The sequence below is a fragment of the Pieris rapae genome, chromosome 7 (genome assembly GCF_905147795.1).
Source record: "Pieris rapae chromosome 7, ilPieRapa1.1, whole genome shotgun sequence".
Classification (NCBI taxonomy): domain Eukaryota; kingdom Metazoa; phylum Arthropoda; class Insecta; order Lepidoptera; family Pieridae; genus Pieris; species Pieris rapae.
In genome coordinates this window covers 2,382,869-2,390,489 of record NC_059515.1, presented here as the reverse complement: position 1 = coordinate 2,390,489, position 7,621 = coordinate 2,382,869, and the positions used below count along the sequence as shown (strand labels likewise).

The window sequence follows — 7,621 nt, the reverse complement described above, 5'->3', positions numbered from 1 at the left end:
TAGTATTTTTAAAACCGCTGAAAAGGTTTTTCTGGTTACAAAAACTTATAACATAAGTATACACATTCCGAAGTTTCGAGTTACAGTAATGGTCATTGTTAGAGTTCCTGGAAGCTCTTGACTATTATCCCCATGATTAGTAGCCCGATGGACTGGAAATAAGTGCTTACGAAATCCTGCCTATAACTGTTCAATTTGGAAATAGAAAATAAGAAACTAGGATAATCCAATTAATTTAGTTTAGAACTTGCTTATGATTTTTTTTATTTAGTACTAAATGAACGATTTTCTTTTATTAAAAGTATTTTGAAATGTTTACCTTGTTATATATATATATATATATATATATATATATATATAAAATGAACTATTTGTGAATTTAATTGGCCCATATTGTTATGTATATATTCATCTATTTTTGTATTGTGCTGTGAATCTTCTGAATAAATAAATAAATAAAGTACAATGTAAACAAGCATATTATATTCAAGATAAGAATGCTGGAAACAAGCTGGTCATGCTCATAGGACAATCATAAAGCCTTGACAAAATCAAATTGGTTGCTGTATGTAACAAAATATTGTAAAACCTATTTTAAAAGAGTAATTGTGCAGTTTCCTGCCCATTCTTCCGCACGAAACTACCTTTTGGAAAAGGCAACTAAAAATCATATTTTTTTTTAACATTCATGAGTGCCATTTAAGATGGTCTAATTGGAATAAATGATTTGAGTTGGCTTGACTTAAAAAAACCGAAACGTCTCAGAGCCAAAAATCTATGTGTATTTAAAAAGCTTCTTCTTGATCATTGTCTTTCTACCTCGTAATTAGTTCTGCTTAAATATATTTATTTTTATAGGTTTTTATTTGCTTTAAAATTTTTGTCTATAATTATTTTTATTTATTATTAAGCTATTTTTTCTTTGATTTTGTTTTATTATATTCAATTAGCTATAGTAACGCTTGTTTTAAGTTTTTAGTTTTTTTGGTTCTTTTGTTAATTGTTTTTTTTTTTGTACTCTGATGGTGTTTCTTTAACGTTGTTTTTCTTAGGGTTGCCTGGAAGATATCGCTTGTAAGCGATAAGGCCGCCCTTTGCCTTATATCTTTGTAACTGTTTTTTTATTTTTGTTATGTGTGTTTTTGTATAAGGCAATAAAGAATAAAGAAATAAAGAAATAAATACATATGCACTGAAGGTAACTTACGTAAAAACGAAAAATATTAATAAAATATACAGAAATATGGGGCCTATATATTTAAGCCTTTCTAATAGATCACAGCCCTAGCTGGAAAGTTTATTAAAGTGCGTATTGGATAGTTGAATGCTAATTTTAGTTCGTAATTGGACAATTACAAACATTCGACCATTACAATGAGCCGATTAATTTGCGATATATTACGAGTCGTTAATAACAAACTGTTTATTCATAATATGGACTTAGATATTTTTTTTACTTAAACAAAACAGCGCTTAGATTGAAATATATGCTTTCCAACCCTGAATGTAATTGATTAAAAAAAGAGCGCTATTTTCATCAGAAAATTTAAATGAAAAAAACTTATCATATTGTAAAAAGGGATGTTTGGTAACATCGTTATCATCGTTGTTTTTATTCATTTATATTGTAATGTTTTTTCTTATTTTATATTCACTGTGAAGTATTTCTGTTTCCGTCTTTCAACTGTCCTATCCTGGAACCCACAAAAACAATTCAATACCTAGGACGATTGATTCGACGCTTTGTTGAGGCCACAAATTAACTACCTGATTTCTACTAGTTCGCAAACTTATTCAAAAGCCTCAGAATACCTTCCGATCCATATATCAACATAGTGTATACTGCATTACGCCAGTCGATATTATCTTAGTGCATCTCGGCATGGAGTGGAGCGGTATTGGAATGCTGAAAATTGAGTAGGTTCTCAAGATATCCTATATTCCTTATAATTTTTTTTTTACTATCGATTCAAAAACTTTATCCATTCATTAATTATCTTCAGCAACATCTCAAATCGTCCTATGCTGAAATCGAATATTCTTCTATGCAAAGTCAGGTATATAAAATTATTAATATGATGGAAGGAAGAGACTAGCTGCCCATGACACAGCTAATCCTTGTGTGGGTGCATACTCTTTTAATAATACGTCCGTTTATTACATATTAATAACGTTTTTCTTTTTAAGAATAAATTCGTTTATATTTCTAAATGAATTGTAATTTATATTGCTTAATTTGTTATAAGTATCTATTATTTCCTCACCTTTTAAAACATCAAATTATTGAACGTAGGCTGAACAAATAAAAAATATCTAAGATGTACAGCCGACTCTATGTATTTATTGTTCTTTTAATTAATTTTAAATCTGTTTAACCATACGTGCACCTGGTGGTACAGGGAAACTTTGAAAGTATTACAAAAATGCCTTTTTGTTTTTGACGAGTTCCAAAGTTGTCGGAAAAAACAGTTCGTATTATCAATTATGTGTGATTCTGTTTGCTGATGAGCAACTAGTTAAACAAATAACCTTTTACAAAATGAATCAAGGGATGGTATGTTTGATATGAAATAATTATTTTAACAAAAGATGTTTTTTTAAAGATTAATGCTAAATGCCCCAATGCTACTTATTGGTTCATAACAATAGTCATCACGCATCGTTAACCGGAACGATTGTCGTAATATAGTATAGTATAGTAGAGACTATATTGGCAAAATTACTACTGAAAAATATTGATATTCAATTATCACTTTCATATATCAAATTCAAATTTAAAATTATTTATTTATGTTGGTAACATGATGTACACTTATGAACGTCAAAAAAGAAATTTAATGTATTTAAATGCTTCTAATTTTACATTTACTGCCGGTTCTCAAATCAAGGGCATAGAACGGAAGAGAAGAACTGGCAACTAAACGTTAAATAAATTTTGGAAAATAACCAAAATACTCTAAATATTATTACTATTAAAATAGTTTGTTAATAAAATTACCTTGTGTTGTAAATTAATTTAATTAATCGCGTTCATTAAGAAATAAATATATGCACTTGATATACTTATATTTAATTGATTCATGTGAATATATTGAGCTTGAAAGGAGACGTTCTGGAATGATGTCGGGTAACCGCTCCTTACCTTGTACTTCTCGCAAGTGCGAACCTGTATTCGCCAGAGATCCACAGAACTCCACCAGCACCGATGGTTGAAAACGCAGTAGTTGTCCAAAATAACACAGCCAACATTAAACCCACTAATGAGAAAGCGATTTCTAAGCCTCCACTATAAGAATAATTCTATCTCCAAATATTTATTGAGAAGTACGAGCCACTGTCTCCTTCATAACATACCTGCATCGTAGGCGCGATAAACCGTCCTTTGTGCAGAGGCTGTTCCAGCTCAGAGGAAACCGTCACCCACGTAGTCCTGCAATGCGAGGCTACGAATAGAAATTCACGCAGCAGCAGTGAGCAGTAAGGTCGCTTCGTAAAGCGGAGTGCCCAGGAAAATTCTAAGCTTCTAGAAGGATCTAGGAGGACTTAATTAGCCAGCACAATAAACTGAGTCCACAGTGCACATATACATACAGCCTTTTAAAAACCTTACGATTAAATACATTTCATTTTTAAAAAACTTTTATCTTTTCTTGGCTAAAACACAAGCTTTCTGCTCTAATTAATAGTTTGACTTTTTACCCTTTAATAGGATTAAAGAAGTGGAAAACTCACTTATCAGCTTCTAATCACTAAATGTTAATAAGCGAGGAAGGTGACCATATTTTATATTTCACTCAGCTATTATCGCTTTGAACAATGTCCAGCTTAAATATGCATGAACTTAAAGCTTTTTACTAAAGTTTATATTTATGTTATACATTGGAAGCTTAGCTTATATTTCTTATTTGTATCTGCTAATTATGATAATATTGTCTCCCTTTGAAAGTTTTCTTAATGTAGGCAGAGACAGTCAGCAGAAACCCAAAGGTCGGTTTTTAAAAAAATAACTCTGAATAGTGAATATTCAGAGTGTTTTCAGTTAGTAGCAACTACTTAAAATACCTCGTCCACGATAAAACGCTACTCACATTCAGCCGTATGCACACTTTTTCACTTGCTTCATGCATATTTATGGCAAAGAACTAGAGGAACCTATTTTAAGTTCAGTGTGTTTCGTGTTAAACGTTGATTTCATAGCTTCATGATATCAGCGATTGAAATATTGTTAGTATTTCATGTGTATTTTATCAGGAATTGTTTAGAGCAGAAACACATTAGTGGTATACAAAGGCTCCGCAGGTGGCTTGGCGATTAATCACAGCGAGGAATTTGCAGTGGGGGCGGGCAGCGGGCGCGGTAGACGGTAGTGCCGCCTCGGGACTCCGACGCGTAGTACGCCCGCCCTAACGCCTGTCGCCCGCCCAGCGCTCGGCCCTGCGATCTCCGCAGCGATATATGAAAAATTTGAATTGTGTTTGACACCAATCTACACGTAAAAGGTATGCTAAAGACTCGAATTTATTTTGTTATTTAATTTCCTATAAAAATCCTAGTTCAAACGATAGTTGAAATGTTTTTGTTATATCGTATAAAGCGTTTCATATTAATCTGGATGCATGAGACTATTGCATTCATATTTTTCTAGTTTTTATATCGCCAACATTTGCACAGATAGATAATACATAAATTTGGGCGGGAAAAAGTTTGCAAAGTTTTGACGATCCTTAAAACAAACTGGTTCTTTGTTAACAACTTTTAATCGTTGTTTTCGGTATAATTTTATTAATACACCGCTTATTAATTTTGGCTGTTCGTCCCAAAACTTTATAAAGCTTAACAATAAGCTGTGGTTGGAATACTTGTTAAGTAACCGCAAAGAACTTTGACGATTTTTTTTACTTTGACATAATTTTCCTATACTGAAGAATTCACGTAAATCCAATACACTTTAATTTAAATAGATTTTATATTCTTACTAGCGGCATGTCCCAGCTTCGAATGGGTGGATAATTTTTTTAATTTTTTTTTATAGATATTGATATGTTCTTTAATATTGTGAAACTTTTTTTTTGTTCTATCATCAATAGTTTTCGAAGCGCATGCGCTGAAATACATATCACAGGCATTTTACACCTTGTGTAATATTATTCTAGTTTTAGTAGTGTACCTAATTTTCTTTCTTGCAATTAAAATAGCCTATATAACCAGTGATAATGTAGCTTCAAATGTTAGGAAGGAATTTTTGAAATCGTTCCAGTAGGCACTTTTGAGCCAATTCGTTACTTACTCACATAAAAATCTCTCCTTTTTATAATATTAGTCTAGATAATAGCGACTCTGTACTTTATAGGCTATGAGTTCAATACAGTTATGCAGGTTTACCGATTCGCCGAGTTTCCGAGTTTTCTTTTTAGTGCAATCAGTTTCTACGGTAAAAATAGAAAACCGGCACGGCGAAACGAGATCCAAAAATTTTTGCCAGTTACCGTCTGATCACACGTAATGATAAATCTTCGACGAAATATACGGACAAGAGTCATACGCTTTGTAGCACCCATGGGCGAGAGCTCAGAGATAACTTCACTAACTTAATGTTAATATTACATATATTTTATCAGAAAACTAGATAGTTACGTACATAATGTAACATATTCACCTTTATATCAGATTATGTTATATTTCATTTATTACCTCTTATTTGTGTTAATAAATCTCTGCGAATCTAATTCTAGCACATATCTGGAATCTTAAACTTTGTAATCTATGTTACCGAGTCCGTTTTTTTCGAATTGTAATGGATGTTTAATTACACGAAAATATATCAATCTTATTTCAAATTAAACATTAACCATTAATGGTACATTCACGAAGAAAGAGCTGTCATCTTGTCAACCTCAAAACGGAGTTTGATTCGCATTTAGAAATACGGTCAAACTGTCCATAAGAAAATTACTGAATTGAAAAGCCTTGCATTGTATAAGTGTATAGAACTATCATCATATTGTCGGCTTACCTGCGCTATTAAACGGATACATGTAGTATCACTTTTGCTCAAAGGATAAAGGATATATTGATAACGGCATGTTCAGGGGAAAGGCAAATTATTTAGAGCGCTGTTTTTAGTATAAAGGCGAAAAGATTAAATATTTATTGTCATATATCAGTTTTATTACTTTGTGATTTTCCTGATAGATACGATAATGTATCTAGGTAATGATACCTCATCTAGATTTTTTCGAGGCCATCTTTGCCTTACTTCTAAATTTCATTGTTTGTTATCGGCAATTAAAAATACATTTGTAGGGTTGTTGAAGAACATACTTTGGTTTGAATAATAAACCATATATTTGTATTTTCAACTCGTTGCCACTTCAATATTCCTATATTGTTATTTGTTGCTTTAATCTACTAGATTGTATTATAATTAATTAATCACTCACAAGTCCACGTAAAAACAAATTCCAATTCACATTATACGAAATGGCCGACGTAAGCTAAAGTTTTCAAAACTTAGTCAATGAAAAGAAAAATCCTCGAACAGCCTTCCACCATTTCCGATTACTCGTTCTTAAGTGAATGTTTTCATTGACTCTGCGTAGCGCAAGTCATCAATATTGTAAATGCTGGTATTAAAGTTTAACCAAGGTGCTTAAAAGAGGCATAAATTTCATGTTTCACCTGCTCTTGTTACAAGACAATGAATCACAAATCATGCACACTCCGTACGGAAATCATAGAATGTAATGAGCAGTATATTATAGGGGTTAGTGGGAAGTACGTTATGTTTTGACTAGCTGTGCACTGCGGTTTCCCTTGCGCTAGGAAAGATAATAGAAGAAAAAAATGTTTACTGTTTCTCAAATTTTACGTTAATACATGAGTATGAGACAGCCCCCGTAATTAGTCAGAGACACTTGTGTAGAATAGACTATTGTCTAGTCTATGAAATAGATATGACTCCTATGTATCAAAGTTCAAAATGTTTTTGACCTAGTGGAGTCTTCTAGTTTACAGTGCCACATACTTTTCTTGGCCGGTAAGAGCGTTGCTGTCATTAATATTAGTATTGCCAGTAAATACAAATGACCCATTATAAGGGGAATAATTTGAAATGTTACAGGCTTAATTAATAATTTATTTAAATGTTTTTATAAAACAATCTATACTTACTGGATATATTTCTAGAAAATACAGATCTATTCTTAAATAAATGTGACGCAAACTAAGGAACAACTGATAGGTTTTGTTACTTGTACCATTAATACAATAGCTTTTAAGATACCGGGTAATCAGAACCGTTCGATAATTAAAACTTTGCAATTGTAATTAATAATGCAAGGAATAAAACTAAATGCATTATAGTTAGGTTTTTATTAGATGGTGGTAGATAGTAAAATTGTTTATTGTACGCACCAAGACATTGACAATGTTAGTTTGGTACGTCAAAATGGCGACGGTAGTATGTACTACTTTCAGCCGCCGGCCAAGAAAATAAAACTTTATTTAAGAACTGGCAGTATAAATTTAATGTTTTTTGAGAATCGTGCAACATTTATCTTCTTCTTCTCTTACTGCCTCTCCATTATTGGAGGTTCGCCGTCAGAAGTCTCCTGAAGCGTGT

General features: G+C 32.1%; 1 protein-coding gene across 1 annotated transcript in view; it reads left to right on the top strand.

Annotated features, from left to right (window-relative positions):
• The first annotated feature begins 4,368 nt into the window (after positions 1-4,368).
• The window catches only part of LOC110996376 (RNA binding protein fox-1 homolog 3), a 90,205-nt gene continuing 86,952 nt past the window's right edge, over positions 4,369-7,621 (top strand). Inside the window, exon 1 of the mRNA XM_045629041.1 lies at positions 4,369-4,499. The gene's annotated coding sequence lies outside the window, so the exon portion shown is untranslated. The remainder of the gene's footprint in view (positions 4,500-7,621) is intronic.